Genomic DNA, 24,448 nt, shown 5'->3' with positions numbered 1-24,448 from the left:
ACCATGTCTGGAAGGCCAGCAAGGAGAGGCAGACAGGCACGAGCCGATAAAAGAGGGCAAGCAGGCTCTGTGTCTAGAGACAACAGTGCTGGTTGTGGACGCGGTGCATTGTCATCAGCACGTGGCCATGGGACACGCTTGTCCTTCTTTTCGGCAGCTGGGCATGTTGAACCGCAACATGCCAACGACTTGGTAGAGTGGATGACCAAGCCCTCTTCATCCTCCTCATCCTCTCTCACCCAGTCTCAGGGTACTAGCAAAGCAGCTGCCAACGCATCGTCTTCCCTCCTCTCAATGTCATCATCAGTGACTCCTTCCCTAGACCCACCACGTCCTCCTTCGGAGTCTCCTGAACTCTTTGAGCACAGTGTTGGGTACATGCTCCAGGAGGATGCCCAGTGTTTTGTGGGCTCTGATGATGACACTCAGCTAGAGGAAGGCAGTAGCGTGAGCGCAGAGAGAGGGGATGCTCAAGAAGGACAGCAATCAGGGGGGCGTGGCTTGCGCGCGTACAGTGATGGACACCTGAGCAGAGAGCTCCGCTATCCAGACCGGACAAAGAGCGACGAACGGGAGCTCGTTCCGCCGGTATCAGCCCAAAAGTGCCCTGCGTGATCCTCTCGATACACCGCCACAGCGATGTCCCGCAAAAGGATCCAGGAAAGAGGTCCGAAAAGATTTGAAACCTTCTCCTTCCAGCCCCGCCGCAAGGCCCAAGATGGCGCCGCCGGCACAGCGCGGACCTCCCTGAGCTACACAGATCTCCCTGACGCCCATCCTCGCGACATACAAGCGGATCCTCAGACAGCATATTCGCCTGATTCATCTCCTTCAACCCCGGCCTCCCGGAGCCCAGTAAAGTCGAGGATGCGGATGGATCCTAACAACCAGGCCTCAGACGCAGTGAGTACAGGCCTCCATAACGAATCTGTTATATCTGACTTGCAATCATCAATAGCACAGTTCCCAACTACAGGACAGCCTGTGCTTGATACAACGGTGAAGGATATGCTCTTGTCCTTGCAATCGTCACTTATGTCCAACATGTCATCCCTGATCAATAGATTCTCCTTGGAACTGAAACATATGGACAATAGAGTGCAGTTCATGGAGAACAAAATGGGTGAATGTACTGACACGGTCAATGATTTAGTAGACGCATACTCTGAACAAAGGGATGAAACTCTTTGGATCAAAGCTAAGCTCGCGGACCTCGAGGACCGCTCCCGAAGAAATAATGTCAAAATACGCGGTATTCCAGAGTCCATTCAGCCCACAGAGCTACATAACTTTGTGACTACTATGTTCTCCAGTATGATTCCCGAACTCACCCCTATTGAGCTCACTATTGATCGAATACACAGATTACCAAAACCACGCCACCTTGAGGCAGATATACTCCGAGACGTGCTACTACGGGTTCACTTCTTTCAGGCGAAAGAACAAATTCTACAGAAGGCTAGGGAGCACTCTCCTCTACCTGCACCATACTCCAACATCCAACTGTACGCAGACCTGTCAAAGTATACGCTGCAAATGAGGAGGCAATTAAGAACCCTCACTAAAGCACTGAACAACCACAAGATTAACTACAAATGGCGCCACCCAGCGACCATCTTGGCCACCCATAATGGCATTCCGCACACCATCTCCACCTTGGAGGGGGGTTTGAAGCTTCTCCACGCATGGGGAATCCTACCTGATCCCCCACAACGTCCCCTGGGTCCTGACGGTCAGCACAATCCGTTTTCCTTTGGTCCCTCCCGGGAGACACCCAAGAACACCCATAGATGAACGTTCGGCCCGTACTTTAATGCCTAACAAACGTATTTGTCCGGTCTGGAGTTGCGTTTACACACCTGACTGTTGAACTTTCCCCACAACTTAGTCAGTTGCTCACAAGAGCGGTTTAGTACTGACTTACTTGTGCTTTTTGTTTTGTTGTTTTTCTCCTATACGTTGTTGTACTTTGTTGCTCTTTTTTCTTTTATTTTTCTGCTTTACTGCCTACAGCTCATAGCTGCTGCTGTACCGAATATCCTAAAAGTGTCAGACACGGGGGGGCGTGACCGGAAGTGGAGACGGACGGATGTGCCTTGGCTGAGCTCCGCAGAGACCTCTCAGCATCTATAGCCACCCGTGCCCGCCGGGCGTTTTTTCGCCCTTCCAGGCTATCCATCCATCCCAGGGACCATCCGAGCTCCGGACGGAGCCGCTATTTTCGGCCGATCCATCGCCGAAATGGACCCCGGGGCTGCGAGCGGCGAGACAGGCCGGTCTCCGCCGCCATCTTGCGGCCTACTCCGTGCCTCGAGACCTCCGGACGGCGGTTCTCGAGGCGTATCCCGAGTCGGATCCCACGGCGCATCTCCCTACTGGACCCACCGGACCCCCTTGCCTGAGACAGGAGGCGGATGAGCGCCCGCCGGAGGCCCGGAGAGGATCCAGAGCTGCGCCCTGGGAGGTGAGACCCGGCGGCCATCTTGGTACACCCGAGGCCTAAAGCAGTCCTCCTGCAAACCCCTCTTGGCAGCTGCTCCACAGATTCCTGCAGGGAGAACATTGCCCCCACTCTCAGTTCAGCCTGTCCCCCACTGGATCGCTGCCCACTTGGTTCTGGTGCCTCTCTGAGTCCTGCACACACGCCCTAGGCCCCACCAGCGGCCATCTTGGTGCACCCAGTCCCTCCACCCACCCTCTTGCGGCCTACATCTCTCTTAGCCGCACCCTGGTTTATGCCTAGACTCTCCTCATACTCCAGTGATATAGTGTTACCTGGGCTCCAACCCCCCCACTACCCTCTAATCTGCAACGTCCTATTCTGGGGTCACACCCCGGGTCCCTTTACTTGACAGACATGTGATCACTTTCTACGAGCCCTAGCCGCCTTTCAATGTTCCCCTACAGCTCACAGTCGCTACCTTTACATGGGGAGCTCCACGTGTAACTGAATGTATGCCTAGTCCCAACGCCTCATGGTGAAATACGGTCCGAAACACCTCCCTCAATCTCTGTCTCCTGAACTGCGGCCCTCACAGACTTTAGATCGCTTCCTAAGCAGGCCGGCCTCCCCTGTTCCAACTCCGGGTTCTTCCACATACGCACAAGTGGCTTCCCAACTGTCCGTACAAGATAATCCGAGCCCTTTGTCAAAGGGCCACTTTGACACGATGTCCGCCCCTGTTACAGTTGAAGTACTCGACGATAAACTGCGAGTTCTCCTGCAAGACTTGACCAGTAATGTTTCGAAGGAAATGGGCAAACTCGCCCATGAACTGCGGGGGGAGCTGGCCCAGATTGGGGAACGGACTGACGTCCTGGAAACCAAATTTGACGATTTATTGCAATATGTACACGTCTTGGAGGAGGAGGACAATGCCGGTTTGAAGCAGTCTGTCTCACAGCTCCAGTCCCAACAGGAGGACTTGGAGAACAGGGAACGCCGCCAAAACCTACGCATCAGAGGAGTCCCCGAGACCGTTAGTGAGGGGGAGATTAAACCTTACCTTCTCAGCCTCTTCAATGTTGTCGCCCCTAAAATCCCGGACATTGATTGGAGATTGGATAGGGCCCACAGGTCTTTAGCCCCAAAGCCCCCAGCCAGGGCCAACCCTAGAGACATCATTGTACGCTTCCACTACTACGACAGCAAAGAAGCTCTGACTGTGGCCACCCGTAACAAGTCTCGTCTGGAATTTAAAGGGGCCAAGATACAAATTTTCAGTGACCTATCCCCCATTACCTTGGCTAAACGTCGCAGCTTCCGCCCTGTGACTGCCCATCTGCAGAATCACCAGTTTCCGTATCGCTGGGGTTTCCCCTTTCGCCTTTCGGCTACTAAAGATGGGATTCAATACTCCATGAGGGACCTTCAGGAAAGTGAAGCTTTCATACGCAGTCTGGGTTTGCCACCACTGCCTGACGAAGACCCTGTCCCGCTTCCAACGACACCCAGACCCACGGCCATCCCGACACGGATTTGGACCCCAGCTCGTCAGAGATCGCAGAAGTCCTTCTCTACTCCCCAGCGGAACTTGCATCCCAGACTACCTCCTTGAAGAGAACATTTAAGTGCTGTGTTTGGTTTATCTTGGCTTCGGCCCCTATTTCGCCATGTTTGTGTTTTTTTTTTTCCCCCTCTTGACAGGGGGTATTCGCACCCCTAGTTACGGGTTGTGACTTTTCTTTTTGTTTTTGTTGATTGGGACTATGGTATATTGTTCACGCTGCCTATAGCTTTTTTCTGGAAGGTGGCAGGGTCCCTCTAGATGAGCAGGTACCCCTGATGTGCCTCCTTTTGTTCCGCGGCTGCGGCTGCGGACTCCTGGGTGGTTTTTACCCCCCCAGGCCTTTTTGCTATTACTTATAGTTTACTTTTTTACTTTTTAGGCCTTTTTTTTGGCCTTTTTTTTCATTTCTTGCCCATTTTCGCTGTTGTCTTTTTCAATCTCTAGATGCATTATTGTTGTTATTATATGTTTCTACCCGCTTTTCATTCCTAGGATACACCACGGCTCCCAGTATTTCCTTGGTTTACTCAGGTATATTTGTTTATTGTATGTTGGTTATGGGTACTTTAAGCTTCAACTACTTGGTGCACAATGGCTTTAAGGGTACTTACATACAATGTTAAAGGCTTGAACTCTATTCATAAGCGATGGTTGGCTCTGAAGGAGTTCAAGTCCTCCAACGCAGACGTGGTCCTAGTCCAGGAGACTCACTTCCGCCCAGGAGGCTCTCTTAAATTTGCTGCTAAACATTTTCCGGTTTCTTTTATAGCTTCCGATCCCTCTGGTAAAGCAGGGGTCGCGATACTGATTAAAAAAACCTGCCCGTTGCGGGTGAAGTCCTCATTCCTTGACCCACAGGGTAGATACATTCTCCTGGACTGCGACTACTTATCCCGCTCACTTACTATAGTTAATATTTACGCCCCAAATTCGGGCCAGGTTCAGTTCCTCTCTGGGGTCTTGGATGCTCTGGGCTCCTATGCCCAGCCATTCATGATCATTGGTGGGGACTTTAATATGACCATGTCCGCTAAGAGGGACAGACAAACCCTTTTCCCAGGTAACCCCTCTTCCAAAACTGAACGTCAATCCACTGCGTTTCGCAAGCTTATTAGATCCCATCACCTGCTAGATATTTGGAGGATTAAACACCCCACACACCGCCAATTTTCTTTTTATTCCCCCCCACATAAAATGTACTCTAGATTAGATTATATTTTTGTAACGGCACCTCTATTGACGTCGGCAGTAGCCTCAGAGTTGAATCCCATGACGTGGTCGGATCATGCCTCGGTCCAGCTCGACCTTACCCTCTCCTCCTCTACACCCAGGACCTGTCATTGGAGACTTAATGACTTCCTTCTCCGGGATCCGGTCACTAAGGCTCATTTATCTAAAAGTTTAGCTGACTTTTTCCGATTTAACGTGGGATCTGTGCGGGACGTATCCACCCTTTGGGAGGCGCACAAGGCCTTCTTTAGAGGAGAATGTATATCAGCCGGCTCCCGCCTTAAGCGGGACTCGGCAGTGCAGAGACTAGATATTCTTTCTCAGTTGCAAAAAGCTGAAGCTCTGCTCCTGTCCTCCCCTTCGGTGTCTCGTCTCCGCGCAGTGACCTCCCTACGCGAACGGTTAAAATCATTAGATTTGCATAGATGCTCCAAAGCCCTACTCTGGGCAAAACAGAAATTTTATGAGTTCGCTAACAAGCCTCATAGGATGTTGGTGAATAAGCTCAAACCCCGCCCATTCCACTCCTATCCCGATCTTCTTATTCAGTCGGATGGCACTCCAACCTATTGCCCCTTAACAATGTCTAAAGTTTTTGGTGCTTTTTATAAGAAACTATATAACTGCCTAACCTCCGATCCCAACCACGCTTTCTCCCAAGATAGCTTCAATGACTTCTGCACCTCTTTGAAACTACCAGTGTTATCCTCTTCCCAGGTGGATACCCTGAACACTGCCGTCACGCCAGAGGAATTGGCTGCGGTAGTGAAAGCTCTCCCATCCCATAAATCCCCAGGCCCAGACGGACTTCCTTATATCTATTATAAATCTTTCCTTCCGACTCTGAGCCCTCATTTGCTAAATCTTTTTTCCTCTTTACAGAAAGGTAGAGTGCCTCATTCCCAATTCCTACATGCGCACATAACGGTTATCCCGAAGCCGGGTAAATCCCCTACCCTACCGGACAATTACAGACCCATAGCTTTACTTAACTCCGATTATAAGATCTTCACCAAAATTTTAGCTAATAGACTTTCCTCGATGATTCCCGCCCTGGTCCATAATGACCAGGTGGGATTTGTCCTGGGTAGACGAGCCGGTGATAACACTAGACGCACCATCGATCTCATAGACCTGCTAGACAAAACATCCCGCCCTGCCATTATTTTGAGTTTAGACGCACAAAAAGCCTTTGATAGGCTGGGATGGCCATACATGTTTGCCACGCTCCAGCGTTTTGGTTTTTCTGGTTCTTTCCTGTCAGCCCTGCAGGCCTTGTACTCACTTCCCACGTCCCAGGTTCAATTGGCATCTTATAGATCCCCACTCTTTACGCATAGTAACGGCACTAGACAGGGATGTCCCCTATCCCCCCTGTTGTTTATATTATGCCTTGAGCCCTTGGCCGCAGCTATAAGGGAAGACTCAGATATAAGCGGGATTTCTCTCAAACTGAAGGAATATAAGTTGTCCCTTTTTGCAGATGACATCCTCCTCACCTTGACGAAACCTCAAATTTCCCTCCCCAAACTTCATACACTCCTGGATACATTCAGTAAACTCTCGGGGTATAGGGTTAACACGACTAAAACTGAAGCGCTCCCCATTCATATTCCTCCTCCACTTCTGGCTTCTTTAAAGAATGACTTCCCCTACCATTGGTGCCCGGTCTCCCTTAAATACCTTGGCATTAATTTGACCGCTACATATAATTCCTTATACGAAGCTAACTTTGTCTCTCTGATAGCAGAAACACATAGTCTGCTCAGAAGCTGGTCAACTTGCCCTCTGTCCCTCCTGGGTAGGATTAATGTATTAAAAATGGCCATACTCCCTAAATTTTTGTATCTCTTTGAAACGTTACCAATTGCTATTTCCATGCCTCAGCTTTGGAATATTCAACGGGCCTTCACTAAATTTATATGGGGAAATAAAATGCACAGAATCGCCCAGACCGTGGTCTTTGCTCCGCGGTCTCATGGGGGGTTAGGAGCTCCTGATATAGTGAAGTACTTTTATGCGACTCACCTTCTGCCGGCTATCTCCTGGTCGTCCTATTTCGCTACCAGTAGATGGTCGGAACTTGAAATGAGTGTCATTGGTCCTGTTCACCCTTGCTCCATGCTGTGGTCAGATCTGCCCTCCTCTATGGCTCAGCTTAGACGCATACTCCTTGGGCCGATGTTATTTACTCTATCCATATGGAAAAAATGTCATGGGAGGTACTCTCTCTCTTCTCCATGCTCACCCTTGTTAAATGTCGTTTTCAACCCAGATATACCTGATAGTCTCTCCTTGAAGAATATGTACCCCTGGTTCAGTTTGGGTATCTTCCAACTTCGCCACCTAGTAAACCCGATATCTCGTAAATTCCTATCCTTTTTAGAACTTCAGAATAAGTATGATATCCCGAACCAACTCCTATTTTCATACCTCCAATTTAAACACTATTTTCATTCCAGATCCCCTGACCTGGCTCTGGTCAATCCTACCACCTTTGAAACTTTATGTTCCCAGGGTCCTTGCCAGAAAGGCCTCATATCCGCCATATACAGCATACTTCACAATTCTACTGCTCCCACCGCGGAGGCTCACCTCTATATGAGGAAATGGGCCACTATTTTACAGACTCCCTTAACCCTCTCTCAATGGCAAGAAGTCTGGTTGTCTACCTCCAAGGTTTCTAGGTGCGTGGAGCAGAGAGAGACAGCCTACAAGGTACTGATGTTTTGGTACAAAACTCCTGAAATGCTACACAAATATGACCCCTCTATATCTAAGATGTGCTGGAGGTGCTTACGACATTAGGGCACCCATTATCACATTTTTTGGAGTTGCCCCTTAATTGTACCTTTTTGGTCTATGGTCCAATCCCTACTCCATACCGTGTTGGGGATCACCATCCCTTTAGACCCGAGGCATTACTTGCTGGGCCTGCCTGTTGCGACGCTATCAAAAAGCGCTAAGAAGCTGACAGCATATGTCCTCCTAGCTGCCAAGAGAGTGATCCCTACTCTTTGGTTGTCCTCCTCCCCCCCAACCCACTCTCAGTTGATTTCCGCTATTGCAAACATACGTAGAATGGAACATATGACTGCTTTGGTACAAGACTCTCTACCTAAATTTTCTAAAATATGGGACAGATGGGACAACTCTATATCGAATCCTGAGGCAACACCCCGATGTATAGACATAAGCTTCCAGGAAATTTTTCCCATGGCTCTCTCCCGAGATCCTACCCCTGCGTTACCTCTATAAAATACGGTATTTGGTTTAACTATGCATTTTTATATGCGAATGTGGTGTATCCTGTTCCTTCCGCTTTAATGTGATATTTTAAGTTACTGACATTTGATATCCCGCCTGCGGCGGTACTTGCTGTTACAGTTGCAATGTTAATTTTGATTGTATGTATCGGAAGCATATATACTTTGTTCTGTGAAAGAAATCTTTTTCTCAATAAATATACATTTATAAAAAAAAAAAAAAGTGTCAGACACACACAGCCTCAACCTACGGAAATTTGTCTTCCAAGAAGCTTCACGGATCTTCACATCATATCTGCAACGCCGTTTTCTTCTTTCTCATCTCACCTGGACTTTCGATTTTGGTCCGCACACGGTCCACCTGTTCCAGCTGGTATCCTGAAATCTAAGTAGGAAACTCCAACCACTGTAAGTTCTCACTCTATTTTATTATTTTCTCCCAACACACCATGAGAATCACTATCCTCTCCCTCAACGCGAATGGCCTCAACCACCCTGCAAAGCGCAACTCCCTTTGGAGATCTGCATTGGCGCATAACTGTGATGTTCTATGTGTCCAGGAAACCCATTTTGCCGCAGACGCCACTCCTAAATGTCAACACAGACTGTTCCCTCATATCTTTCACGCCTCTTCCCCTCAGAAGCAGCGCGGAGTTCTGATAGCTGTAAAGAACACTGTACTGTTCACCTTGCAGGACTTTATTGCCGACCCGGAGGGTCGATATATTATTTTGATCTGTACAATCAACCAGGTACTTTACACCCTTGTTACCGTATATGCCCCTAATCAAGGTCAAATGCACTTCCTTAGGAAAACACTGAAGAGAGTGCGAAAAGTCCAAAAGGGACTCTTGTTAATTTGCGGTGACTTTAATATAGTACCAAACTTTACTATGGACTCCACAGCAGGGTATAAAAGATTTGCATCTCCTTTAGAGTCTTTTATTGCATCTAACGATTTATATGATGTATGGAGGTGTTGTCATGCGAGTGAGAGGGACTTTACGTTCCTCTCGCCGCGTCACAACACCTACTCACGTATTGACTTGTTTCTAGCAGATAAACAAATACTTCAGAACACTTTAGGTTCCAGCATCCACACCACCACCTGGTCGGATCACGCCCACATCAGCATCAACATCTCTGATGATACATATCCAGACTCCTTTATATGGAGAGTGAACAATTATCTTCTCACTAATCCTCAATTTTCCATCCCCATCAAACGACACTTGGAAGAATACTTTCAATTTAATCAATCCTCGGTGTCCGACCCGACGGTGGTGTGGAATGCCCACAAGGCAGTCATGAGAGGTGTGTTCCTCCAAATGGGAGCTAGGGCCAAAAAACAAAGAACCCAGAGACTGGACGATCTCACGACCGACATCGCTGCCACTGAAGCCCTAAATAAATCTAACCCCTCCCAGTCCCTTCAAGCCAAGATTTTTACCCTACGCAACGAGTTGCAGTCACTTCTTCTAGAGAGACATGAAAAGTTCTACAAATTACTCAAGGCTACATCATACTCCATAGGTAACAAAGCAGGTAAAATGATGTCACTTAAAATTAAAGGTCACAGGAACAAAACAAAAATCCCGTTCCTCTATCACCCACACACCAACGAAAAGCTCCTTAAACCGCAATCCATAGCTAACGCCTTTAGCTCATACTATCGAGATCTTTACAACCTTAAAGAGGACCCAAATACCACCCAACCTTCCCCTGAATTAATCCAAACTTTCCTAAAAGACATCTCCCTCCCGTCTATATCTCAGGAACAGCTCTCAGTTTTAAATTCACCCTTTACGATCGCCGAGATTATATCAGTAATAAATAAGCTTCCTTCCTCCAAATCCCCAGGCCCGGACGGCTTCACTGGGGAATACTACAAACAATTTAAGGACATTCTAGCCCCCACTTTGTCCCAAACATTCAATCTAGCAACCTCAACCGCCTCATTCCCGACAGAGATGCTTACTGCCATGGTAGTGACTCTTCCCAAACCTGGTAAAGACCCTACTTCTCCTAAAAACTTCCGCCCCATCTCACTACTGAACCTTGACTTAAAAATTTACGCAAAGTTGATAGCCAACAGACTGGAAGACATTATACCCTCTCTAATTTCCCTGGACCAATCGGGATTTACCAAAGGACGCCAAACCTCTGATGCCACCAGACGACTGCTAAATATCATCCATCATGCCGAATCGACTAAGCTCCCCTCGATTCTCCTATCCCTCGACGCCGAAAAGGCATTTGACAGGGTCCACTGGGGCTACCTGTCGGAAATACTTAACAAATTTGGGATCGTTGGCCCCATACATGATGCTATCATGGCCTTATACTCTTCTCCCTCGGCCCGAGTGTTCTCAGCAGACGCTATGTCCTCCCCCTTTCAAATTTCGAACGGCACAAGGCAGGGGTGTCCCCTCTCGCCGATAATTTTTAATCTAGTAATGGAACCCCTGGCTGAAAAAATCTGATCAAATCCCGACATCACTGGTATATCCCTCGCCGGTATAGACCACAAAATTTGTCTATTTGCGGACGATGTGATCCTGATGATCACTGATCCTGAACGTTCCCTCCCAGCAATCCAGAAGACGCTCGCCTGGTTCAGTTCTGTTTCATTCTACAAAGTAAACGAATCCAAATCATTTATATTAGACTTAGGTTTAGACGCGTCCACGAGCGTTCGACTTAAAGAACACTTCCCCTTTTCATGGGCGGAGAATAGCATAACATATCTGGGTATCCAATTAACTAAAACCACGAAATCCCTGTTTGCAGCCAATTATTTACCGATACGCACAAAGTTACAAAGCGACTTCACCAGGCTAGCGTCCTTCGAATTATCTTGGACGGGACGTTTAGCGGCGTTTAAAATGTTGCACCTTCCCCAAATACTATACCTGTTCCGAACCCTACCCATCCCACTTCCCCTTCGCTACTTCAAATCTCTCCAGTCAATTTTATCCAAATTTATCTGGCAAGGTAAAAAACCTAGATGCAGGCACGCCCAACTAATTAAACATCGAATGGCTGGTGGTACAGGATATATAGACTTCCAAGACTACTATATGGCTTCCATTCTTACACAAACCAAGGCTTGGTCCCCAATCTCTCCTAATTTCACCTTATGGGGAAAAATGGAAGCATCCCTAATCCCAGGGGGGGATCTATCCTCCTGGCTATTTGCAACACTCATGGGAGCTAAAATCCCCAGTAAACTATCCCCGACTATAGTGGCAACTATTAAAACGTGGTCGCGATTCCTCCAATCACTATCCGCCCAAACTAAGGGGGTGTCAGTCCCTATACCTATAGAAACCGTGCATATACTGATGCAATCAACATCATTCGATCGTTGGAAATCAAAGGGCATAACCTCACTGTCAGACCTATTTGTTAACGAGACCGTAAAATCGTTTCCGACACTTCAAAAAGAATACATGCTACCAAACTCTGATATCTTCCTATATTTACGCACCAAACACTGTCTCGCTTCCCTTACCACATGGAAATGTACTCTTCCCCACGCCGCTTGGCTCTTCTCCAAGTCTACTCTGGTACGCCAAAAAGGTATCTCTCTATTCTACAAATTACTCCACCACAAATCCACATTTACACGATCAGCAGCAAATCTACACTGGGAAACAGCTTTCGACCGTCAATTCACATTGGAACAATGGGAACAGGCCTACCAATCCACTTATAAAGCTACATGTTGCGCTTCCTTATGGGAACTAACGTATAAACTGATGTACCGTTGGTATTTGACCCCCGACATAATCTCCAAATTTGACTTGACTAACGATGGTACATGTTGGCGGAAATGTGGCCATCACGGGAACCTACTGCACATCTTTTGGAACTGTCTCAAACTCAAGGGTTACTGGCACTCAGTATTCAAGCTGATCGCTGATGTTACCAAACAATCAGCCACAGAATCTCCCTACCTCGCCCTCCTGTCCTTGACTATTGAACAATTTCCTAACCCGACCAGAAACATCATAATCCACATACTCCTAGCAGCACGTTTGAATATAGCACGGAAGTGGAAGGACATTGATCCACCTACCCTAACAGAAGTAATTTGCACTACCCACACACATTACATACATGAAACAGTACTCGCACTCAGACGAGGCCCCAAAACCCGACTTCTTTCTAACTGGCAACAATGGAAAGACTGGGTCAACTCCCCTAAGTTGATCCCACTATTTTACCCTTAATCTTTGAAACAAGCTCTAACGCAACCATAAGTGCAGGAGGGGATGGCTTTGCTCGAGCACAGCATAGATCCCTCAGGGGGTGCTCGGGTGGAACATTCTCTCTCTCCGACGTAGTTGAAGAGTTTAGCAGACGGTACTGACCAAGTCTTCCACATGACTAGTTTACCAGCTTGACCCATGACTCTACTTTATAGCATTGAGGTGTTGATTTCTCCACTGTGTGTGCCCATCGGTATCTATGCTTTTCTGATTTACATAGCGGACGATGCTTATCTCGCCTTCCTATCGTCATTCTATAGGTGGGATAAGTTATTATTTTATTGTCCTTTACTTAGTTCGAAGTCTGTTCTTGTTCTTTTTTATTTTTCTATAATGGCAAGGCGTACAACCACATCCTCAGATGTCTACATACACATTACTATTTCTCGAGTTGTCTTAGCAATGCCGCCTTTGTTGACTTGACGTACTGTTCATCTGTTCTACTATTGTACGTTACCTAATGCTGTACATTCTATCCTGTTTATTCATTGTATAATGAAAACCTGAATAAAAATGTATTAAGGAAAAAAAAAAAAGGACAGCAATCTGGCAGTCATGTTCCACAAGCTGCAGCATACTGCCAGGTTTGCTACAGCGATGAAGAGGGAGGGGATGATGAGGGCACTGACTCCACGTGGGTGCCTGGAAGGAGAGAGGAGGAGGAGGAGGAGGAGGAGGAGGAGGAGGCACATGTCCAACGAGGCAGGATGCCCTCCGGGGGCCAGCTTAGGGGCAGCACACCGACTGAATCACACCGCAGAGCTCTGCCTGTGCAGGGCGCTGCCTCTGCGCGTTATTCTAAAAGTTCTTTGGTGTGGGCCTTTTTTGAGACGAGTGCATCAGATCGCACCGCTGCTATTTGCAACATATGTCTCAAGCGTATCTCGCGTGGCCAAAACATCAGCCGCTTGGGCACCACATGCTTAACCAGACATATGTTGACCTGCCATGCAGCTCGTTGGCAAGCGTACCTCAAAGACCCACACCAAAGAACAAAGCGGACCTCTCCTTGCTCCTCATCAGCTGGCATCTCCAACCCCACTAGACCTTCAGTCCTCTCTGAAACCTGCTCTGAGAGGAATGAAGGTGTAGAATTAAGTGTGTCACAGCCAAGTGCTTCCGGGAACTCTGCTAGCGGTACACCCACGTCCGATTATAGCAGGCAAATGTCCCTGCCCCAGCTGCTGGACCGGCGAAAGAAGTTCACTCCCAGCCATCCACATGCCCAGCGGTTGAATGCTAGCTTGGCTAAATTGCTAGCACTTCAACTGCTGCCTTTTCAGTTGGTAGACTCGGCCCCCTTCCGTGAGTTTGTACAATGTGCGGTTCCTCAGTGGCAGGTCCCCAAACGCCACTTTTTCTCACGGAAGGCGATTCCGGCTCTCTACCGGCATGTGGAAGGCAATGTCCTTGCCTCGCTGGACAGGGCGGTCAGCGGTAAGGTGCATATTACCGCTGACTCATGGTCCAGCAGGCATGGACAGGGACGTTACCTGTCTTTCACGGCCCATTGGGTCACTCTTCTGGCAGCTGGGAAGGATGCAGGACAAGGTGCAGTAGTGTTGGAGGTTGTTCCGCCACCACACCTCCAAAATGCTACTATTGGTTGTGACACACCTCTCTCCTCCACCCCCTCCTCTTCTTCTTCCTCCATGGCCTCTTCCAGTGCTCTGTCCTCAGAACCAGCGGTGCTTCGTAGGCGTTCCAGGGGCTACGCAAGTACGCAGGCAAAACGATGCCATGCCGTGCTTGCGCTGGTTTGTTTGGGGGACAGGAGCCACACTGGGGCGGATGTTTTGTCAGCTCTGCAGGGGCAGGTCGAGAGGTGGTTGACGCCACGCCAGCTTAAGCCAGGAATGGTGGTTTGTGACAATGGCACCAACCTCCTCTCCTCCCTCCGACAGGGACAACTGACCCATGTGCCCTGTGTAGCTCACGTCCTTAACCTGGTGGTGCAGCGGTTCTTGGGCAGGTACCCCGGCTTACAGGATGTCCTGAAGCAGGCCAGGAAAGTCTGTGTGCATTTCCGCCGATCATTTAATGCCTGTGCTCGGCTGGCTGAGCTCCAAAAGGAGTTGAACCTGCCCAAGAACCGCCTTATATGTGACATGCCCACCAGGTGGAACTCAACGTTGGTCATGCTGCAGCGGCTGCACACGCAGCAGAGGGCCATCAGTGAGTACCTGTGTGACTACGGCAACAGGATAGGGTCAGGGGAGCTCGGTTTTTTCTCACCACGCCAGTGGGGCATGATCAGGGATGCATGCACTGTCCTGTCACCGTTTGAGGAGGCCACAAGGATGGTGAGCAGTGACAGTGCATGCATCAGTGACACTGTACCTCTTGTCCACCTCTTGGAGCATACGCTGCGTGGAATAATGGACAGGGCACTTGAGGCAGAACAGCGGCAGGAAGAGGAGGACTTCCTTGCCTCTCAAGGCCCCCTTTATCCAGACAGTGTTCCTGCTGTGCCACCCATCACACAGGAAGAGGATGAGGAGGAGGAAGAGGAGGAGGAGGATGATTGTGTCAGCATGGAGGTGGAGGCTTGCACTCAGCATCAGCATCAGCAGTCTTGTAGGGATGATTTACAGTCCCAAGAAACACGTGGACTTGTACGTGGCTGGGAGGAGGTAGCTGCGGATCATGTTGCCCTTAGTGACCCAGAGGACTCCGGACCGAATGCCTCAGCTAACCTACGCTGCATGGCCTCCCTGATCCTGCAAAGCCTGCGGAAGGATCCTCGTATTCTTCGGATCAAGGAGAGGGACCATTACTGGCTGGCCACTCTCCTTGATCCACGGTACAAGGGTAAGGTTGCCGACCTTATCTTGCCATCGCAGAGGGAGCAGAGGATGAGACATCTCCGGGAGGCCTTGCAGAAAGGTCTGTGCAACGCGTTCCCAGAGACTGGGAGGTTACAAACTCCTGGTCCTGGACAACGTTTTGCTGAGGCATCGGTCAGAAGGAGCGGTGGAGAAGGTGGCCGTCTGACTGATGCTTTCAGACAATTTTTTAGTCCGCAGCCCCAAGGTATGATCGGTTCCAGCACCCATCGCCAGCGTCTGATTTACATGGTGCAGGAATACCTAGGGGCAAGGTCAGACTTGGACACCTTTCCCACCGAAAATCCTCTGGCTTACTGGGTCTTGAGGATGGATCACTGGCCAGAGCTTGCACAGTATGCAATTGAGCTACTGGCCTGTCCTGCATCCAGCGTTCTTTCGGAACGCACCTTCAGTGCTGCTGGTGGCTTTGTTACCGATCACAGGGTGCGCCTGTCCACCGAATCAGTTGATCGACTGACCTTCATCAAGATGAATCAGTCTTGGATCACCCACAGCTACCAAGCACCTGAAGCTGATGTAACAGAATAATTTTTTTTGAAATATCACATCCCTTCAAGACTGCCGATGCTGATGCTGATTGACTGTCCTGTTATGTTGATTGTCTATCCTCTTCCTCCTCCGCTGATATGTTGGAAGAACATTTCTGGTTCTGGGTGATGCCTAAGGCCCAATTTTTCTGCCCCTGTTTAACAGGGGCGTTTAAGTACAATTTTTGATGCAATGCTTTGCAGCAGGGCTAATTCCTGCAATAAAACTAGAGTATATGGCAGAGGTTGCAGTGTGGTGGCACCAGCACCAGTGCCTAAGGACCAATTTTTCTGCCCCTGTTTAACAGGGCGTTTAATTACAATTTTTGATGCAATGCTTTGCAGCAGGGCTAATTCCTGCAATAAAACTAGAGTATATGGCAGAGGTTGCAGTGTGGTGGCACCAGCACCAGTGCCTAAGGCCCAATTTTTCTGCCCCTGTTTAACAGGGGCGTTTAAGTACAATTTTTGATGCAATGCTTTGCAGCAGGGCTAATTCCTGCAATAAAACTAGAGTATATGGGAGAGGTTGCAGTGTGGTGGCACCAGCAGCAGTGCCTAAGGCCAAATTTTTCTGCCCCTGTTTAACAGGGACATGTAATTACAATTCTTGATATAATATTTCACAGGAGGGCCCCTTCCTGTGCCCACCCAGAGTAACGGTGAGGACTTATAGTGTTGTGGCACCAGCACCACAACCACCAAAGGTCAATTTTTCTACCACTGTTCAACAATGGCATGTAATTACAATTCTTGATATAATCGTTCACAGCAGGGCGCTCCAGCGCCCACCAAGAGTCACTTTGAGGGCTTACAATGTTGTGGCAAAACCAACACCTTGTTCCGCCATTTCTGCAGAGCATATAGGGCAGGCCCCTACTTTCAAACATCCAACTTACAAACATCTCCTACTTGCAAACGGAAGGAGACAACAGCAAGTGAGATGAAAAAAGATGGATGACAAAACAAATTATACAGGGGTGATAACCCTTCCCTATGTTTTCCAAAAAGCTTAAAAATAGTTTTTTTGACTGGAGCTACACTTTAAAAATGTACCAGTTGAAAATTACAAACAGATTCAACTTAACACAACAAACCTGCACAGTCCCTGTCTTGTTTGCACCGCCTGTATACTGCTGTTCTGAGTATATAGGTCCTGGGGGCCACACGCATTTCCTTTTTTTAATATGGGTACAGGGTTCCCCTTAATATGCGTACAAGACCCAAATAGGCTGGTAATGGGCAGGGAGGGCTACCCATGCCATTTTTCTCAATGATTTTCAACCATATTGCAGGAACCAGATATAACATTAAAACCGCAAGCAGTTTTAAATGGTGTTATTTCCGTTTAATGTCATTTTGTGCAGGGACTGTTCTAAACACGGGAAACACGTGGCACTTCACAGGCATACTACAGACACCCCCCAGGCACCATATTTAAAGGAATATTTCACTTTTTTTTCACTTTAATCGTCATTAAAATCAGTGCTCCCGCCAAAACGGCCATTTTTAAAAACATTTTATGCATTGACCCATGTCCCCTGGGGCAGGAGCCAGGTCCCCAAACCATTTTTAGGACATTATCTTGCATATTAGCCGTTAAAATTAGCACTTTTAATTTCGAACGTTCGAGTCCCATAGACTTCAATGGGGTTCTAAAGTTCGTTCGAATTTGGGGTCCGTTCGAAAGTTCTGGTGCGAACCGAACCGGGCGGTGTTCGGCTCATCCCTACTGGGTGGCTACTGTGTGATGAAGATTGTCCATGTACACATAATGCTCTACATTAGGGTTACATGGCACTAGTAGGATTATGAAGCACAAGAGCAAATTAACTCACCTCCTAGGGATAGTGCTGGATACCAGCTGTCATTTATAGAATATATATATATATATATATATATATATATATATATATATATATATATATATATAAAGAGAGAGAGAGAGAGAAAACTGCGCTTGGTGTACACATCATGATGATAAATTAAATGAAATCAACAGCAGCACTCACAATATTGTACACAGCAATATAACCAGACATATAGAAAACGTTGTGCTGTCACATAGATGGTACATTAATCTTAAAAAAAGTGTAACTATGAATATTTTTAAGTACAGTAGTTTGTCACCATTCCATGTGCATGTGCAATTTTAAAGCATGACATGTTCAGCATCTTTTTACTTGGCGTAACATCCACTTTTATATTATACAAAAAAAATAGAAGTAAATATTGTTTTTTTTGTTTTCTTTTAATTCATGTGTAATTTTCCGCAAAAATTTATTTGAAAGACAGCTGCAACAATATTGCAACAATCGCCATTTTATTCTCTAGGGTCTCTGCTAAAATATATATATATATATATATATATATATATATATATATATATATATATATATATATATATATATATTTTAGCAGAGACCCTAGAGAATAAAATGGCGATTGTTGCAATATTGTTGCAGCTGTCTTTCAAATAAATTTTTGCGGAAAATTACACATGAATTAAAAGAAAACAAAAAAAACAATATTTACTTCTATTTTTTTTGTATAATATAAAAGTGGATGTTACGCCAAGTAAAAAGATGCTGAACATGTCATGCTTTAAAATTGCACATGCACATGGAATGGTGACAAACTACTGTACTTAAAAATATTCATAGTTACACTTTTTTTACTATCTTTACAGGTTACCTGTTTAGAGTTACAGAAAAGGTCTTGTGCTAGAATTATTGCTCTCATTCCAACGTTCACAGCGATACCTCAAGTGTGGCTTGAACACTGTCTACATATGCTTGCGCAACTTACATATGCATTCACTTCTGTGTGCGAGCACACATGAATGGGGCGCTTTAATTATTTTTTTTTTTCTTATTTATTTAACTTTTTATTTTTACACTGCCCCCCCCCCCTTTTTTTATCACATATTCCTATTATAAGGAAAGTAAACATCCTTTGTAATAGAAGTAAGGATAAATGTCCTCTTTATTGGGAGATCTGGGGTCAAAAAGACTCCAAATCTCTCATTTACCTTTAAAAGCTAATTTATTATAATTTTTTTTTAATATATACTATGGCCCAGGAACTGGAAGTGACATCATATGGCGTTCCAGTCCTCCGAAGGTATAGAGACAAGTAACGGGCATATTGGCCTCACTCTTCTCCATACCCAGATAGCGCCAGCAATGGATCGCTCCTGGCTTCACCAATCGGTCAGCGAATCCCCCCGCATGACCACTTTTACCTGAAAGAGAAGCAGCCATAGTAAAAACAAAAAAACAGGATTATGGTAGCTAGCTGCTGCCATAACCCTTGTATTTAACATCAAACGAATTACATATTTTTACTTTGGGCCAGTCAGCATACACTGCACAAAGCCCATAGTGTGCAATGAAATTAAGTAAATAATTTTAGTACAAGAGAGGAGCCTGTACAACTGTGCAAGACTGAAGACTGGATTTCAGCTTTAATCAAGCCCAATATTAGTTTTGATCCCTGGCTAAAAAAGCCATTCTCTTTCTCAATAACTGAATTGTTCCTAAAGTGAAGTTCCACAAATATATAACTTTTTTTTTCAAAGCCATCTGTTTTGATGATCTTAATCTCATGTTGCAATTGCTAATGTTAGTAATATTGCCACTATATTTCTTATTTTTTAAATAAAATTAACATTTGTTTACTATGTGTTGCACACTTCCATCTTGCTTGTGGGCACGTGAAGCCCACTAGGATCCTTTTCCAGGATAAGGTGCTGCTGGCTACCAAGCATGCACCTACCAATATCACACATGTCACAGCACAGGAAACACCTCTAGTTGCCATCAACCTCATGATGCTGATAGTCGGCGCTGCCCACTGACTCCTGGGAATTATGACACACATCTCCCAGGGTACCAGTACGCTGCAGGAGATTGCGTACATCACAGCAATTTTACGCCGCAAGGGAAGAGACAGGAAGAGCTAAAGAAAGCCTTGGAAACAATGTAAGCACAGGAAAAAATAATTGCCCATTGCAATGTGTACGGTCTGTTCTGAAGTGGATCATGTGCAGATGTAAAAGCTGGTGGAACTCAGTGTTTCAGGAAAAAAACTAAAAATTTTAAATAAAGAATTTTGAAGCAAAATATGGGTCAGTGCCCATCAATGCAGCTTTATCAGTGCCCATCTGCAGCTTCGCCATTGCCCATTAATGATGCCTGATCAGTGCCCATCTGCAACCTTGTCATTGCCCATCCGCAGCCTCGCTATTGCCCATCATTGTAGCCTGACCATCTGCAGCTTTGCCCATCTTTGCAGCCTTTCCCATCATGGCAGCCTGATCAGTGCTGATCTGCAGCCTTTTCCATCATTGCAGCCTAATCATTGCTGATCTGCAGCCTTTCCCATCATTGCAGCCTAATCACTTCTGATCTGCAGCCTTGCCCATCATTGCAGCCTGATCACTGTCCATCTGCAACCTTGCCCATCATTGCAGCCTAATCAGTGCTCATCTGCAGCCTCGCCCACCATTTCAGCCTAATCAATGCCCATCTGCTGCCTTGCCATTGCTGAAATAGACAGAGCCGGATCTCCTGTGTACTCAGCTCAGCATGCAGTCATGCCCAGTCCTGCCCCTTGACCCGGCTCCTATGCTGGACATAACAGTGGTCTAATGCCGGGACGTCAATACTAGGAGCCGCCCAGGAGGCGGGACTGGGCGTGACTGCGACCTAAGCCGAGTACACAGAAGATCCGGCTCTGTCTATTTCAGCAGCACTTGTTCCCTCCTTCCCCTCCAAGGCAGCCCTATATCGGCGTATAACATGCACACGCTATTTGTCCCCTATTTTAAGGGGGGGGAGTGCATGTTATATACCGATAAATACTGTATTTTGTAGAAGGTTGTCTATGAATAGGTCTTTACCATTATCCATAAAGACTGCATTCTGTACATACCTCTAAATTTTTTGAAATCATAAGCATTAGTTATGAAAAAAAGTCAATGCACATTTGTGCAATTTGAAGCTCAAAATCTGTATTACATTGTTGCCGAACCACTTTGGGTGTGCTGATGTTAGTTATAATATGCGTAGACACATATTGTAATGCATTTTTATTCACAAAAAGCACAAAACTGTTAAAACCACTAAAATATAATAAACATCCAAAATTTTTATCATGCTACATCAATATCAAAATGGGCTTTATGTTCCGAATCCTGAACAAGTTTTACTTTCAGAGCATTACTGAATAATGTATATAGCATCCAGAAACTGGTGACAAGTGGAAGTGCAATTTTTTTTTTTTTTTTTTAGGAAGATGTGAGATGAGGTAAGTCATGGTTCCATCTTTTCAATAATTCACTGCAATGCAATCCCTATGCCAACAGAAAGTAATCCTCAAGAGAAATGAGGTATGAGTGAAAAGCACACATACGATTGTAATCCTCTATAAAGGAAACATTTTCTGCTACATTTTCATTATAGCTTTAAAAGAAAAGTAGGATGACACAAATGTTATATTGTAAAGGCAAGACTTCCTATTTACACATTGCTGATTTTATCATTGCACATGCCAATAAGTTAATTCCACCTTCACCTTGGGGAATATGTGAAATCTAACAAGTAAATGACTGTATATATATTTCCTTCAACCTGTGGTGAAGGTTAGATGCATAAATCGCACAACTGATGTTTGAGCGCAATCTTTACTGTGATTACCTGCCTGTGGGCCTTTGTCTTATTCCTTCTGTTTTGTGAAAGTCAATGATGTTGCTTGTGATCATACATATTCTTGCAGAGGCAATACAATTGGTTTTAAAATATAATAGGATTTTTGTACTTACCGTGAAATCAATTTCTCTGAGTTCATTGACGGACACAGTGCTCCATATTCAGAACCTATGGTCAGTCCTAGCTGGTATACATCCCCCTCTCTGCTATAGGCCTTCAGTTTAGTAACATGCAGTGTCAGAAATATTTAAAATCCATAGAGGGGTGGGCACTGTGTCCGTCAATGAACTCAAAGAAACAGATTTTACAGTAAGTACAAAAATCCTATTTTCTCTTCCGTCCATTAACGGACACAGCGCTCCATATTCTGAACCATAAGGACATTCCCAAGCAGTGCCAAACATGAGGGGTGGGATAACCAAAAAATCCCAAGGCTAAACACAAGAGCCAATCAGGTAACAGGAGCTCAACAAAAAATAACTGGAGCCTAACCTGACAAAACACCCCCAAAGAGGCAACAGACCTTCTAAACAGCAGCCTGAAAAACCTTGCAGCCAAAAGAAGCATTCGCAGATGCCAGCTCATAGCGTGTATCATAACAGGGAAAGGAGGAACCTGACCCTTGATAGAATAGGCCTGAGTCACCGTCTGTCTGATCCATCTGTAAATAGTCACAGAAGAAGCACTTTCCTTGGCTCGTCTGTGATCACAAACAGCAAGTCTGACCTCTGGAAAGACTCCATGGCTGCCAGATACACCCAAATTGCTCAAATCACAACTAAAGCATGCAGCACAAATTCCTTGGGATGAGTGGGCCTGGGACACAGGGAAGGCAACACAATGTCTTCATTCAAATGGAAGTCAGAGACCACCTTAGGTAGGAAGAATGGGTGAGGCCGAAGAACCATGTTATCTTTGTGGACCACCAAATAAGGGGTACAACAAGATAACACCGCCAGTTCCGACACCCTGCAAGCATAGGTGATAGCCACCAAAAAAACTACCTTTGAGATAGCGTAAGCAGGGGAATCGCCTGAATATTTTCAAAAGAAGGCTTTTAGAGAACTGAGAGAACCAAGGAGACTGCACTGGTAGAGTCAGGTGTCGAATCCTTGAAAAAAAATATGCACCAATGAATGCATGGCCAGGGGTCACTGTAAGAAGAATGCCAAGGCAGACACCTGGTCCTTGACGGTACTCAAGGCCAACTTTTGCTCAACACCTCGTTAAAGGAAGGCCAAAATCTGAGCCACCAACAAGGAACGAGGGTGCACACCAAGAAATGTATGCTTTCCACGTACAATAATAAATCTTTCGAGCGGTAGACTTCCAGTCCTTCAGCAGCATTGGGATAACCAATCCAGACAAACCTCTATCCTTCAGCACCCAGGTTTCAACAGCCAGGACATCAAGCAGGATGGAAGATCAACCATTGGGACAGAAGGTCCTCCTTGAGAGGCAGTCGCAAAGGGAAATCGGTAACCAATAAATAGCACCATGTGAGCGTACCAAGACTGGCAAGGACATTCCGAAGCCACCAGAATAATCAGAATCCCTTCGGCCTCGATCCTGCGCAAAATCCACGGAGGGAAGGCATAAATCAGATGATACTGGCCCCATGGGGCCACCAGAGTGTCTGTGGAATCTGCCAGAGGATCCAGTGACCTTGCCACAAACCTCTGTACCTTTCTGTTGAGAGGAGATGCCAACAGATCCACCTTGGGGGTGCCCCACCACAGATATATCAGATGAAACACGTCTGGATAAAAGGCTCACTCCCCTTGGTCTAACGCCTGCCAACTGAGATAGTCCACCTGCCAGTTTTCTACTCCTGGAACGTGTACAGCAGAGAGGGCTAGAACAAAGCATACTACCCACGGGAGAATATCGGCTATTTCCAGAGCCGCTAACACTTTTTGCTCTGCCGGGTGATTGACATAGGCCAAAGCTATGGCATTGTCTGACTGGATCCATACACTGAGGCCCCAGTGTTGAACTCTGGTCTGCGTATGCTTGCTGGGCAGATGGGGGGACCACTGGATCTAGATATTCAGCCCATCGCCCAGTCTGGCAGTTGATTGTAGATCTCACAGGAAAAAAAAAAGGAGAAAAAAGGCATCTAAAAGGACAAAATTGCCAGGGCCAAAGATGTCGGCAGGGAAATAGGCCTTTACGCCTGACTAGGTAGAAAAAACTGAAGGCCTATAGCAGAGAGGGGGATGTATACCAGCTAAGACAGCCCATAGGCATAGACAAGTGGTTTTTTTCTGCCTAGTGTCCTACTCCTATAGGGGATGATATAACCCTATGGTTCTGAATATGGAGCGCTGTGTCTGTCAATGAATGGAAGATAAATTGTATTTTCACTTAGCACCTAGTTCAGTTTCAGTGAGCAGAGTTATTACTGCAGTATTTATTTTAAAACAAAGTGTAACTATGGGCAAAATAAAAAAAATCCATATACAGTGCCTTGAAAAAAGTATTCATACCCCTTGAAATTTTCCACAATTTGTCTTGTTACAGCCAAAAACGTAAATGTATTTTATTGGGATTTTATGTGATAGACCAACACAAAGTGGCA

The 24,448-nt window shown here is 46.3% G+C and overlaps 1 protein-coding gene across 6 annotated transcripts in view; it reads right to left on the bottom strand.

The window, feature by feature from the left end:
* GULP1 (GULP PTB domain containing engulfment adaptor 1) overlaps nucleotides 1-24,448 on the bottom strand; it is a 1,104,299-nt gene that overhangs the window by 512,609 nt on the left and 567,242 nt on the right. The window lies entirely within an intron of this gene.

Source organism: Lithobates pipiens, unplaced genomic scaffold, assembly GCF_037356315.1.
Source record: "Lithobates pipiens isolate NorthernLeopardFrog02 unplaced genomic scaffold, aLitPip1_a1.2 Scaffold_22, whole genome shotgun sequence".
NCBI classification, from domain to species: domain Eukaryota; kingdom Metazoa; phylum Chordata; class Amphibia; order Anura; family Ranidae; genus Lithobates; species Lithobates pipiens.
This window is presented reverse-complemented; position numbering and strand designations above follow the sequence as displayed.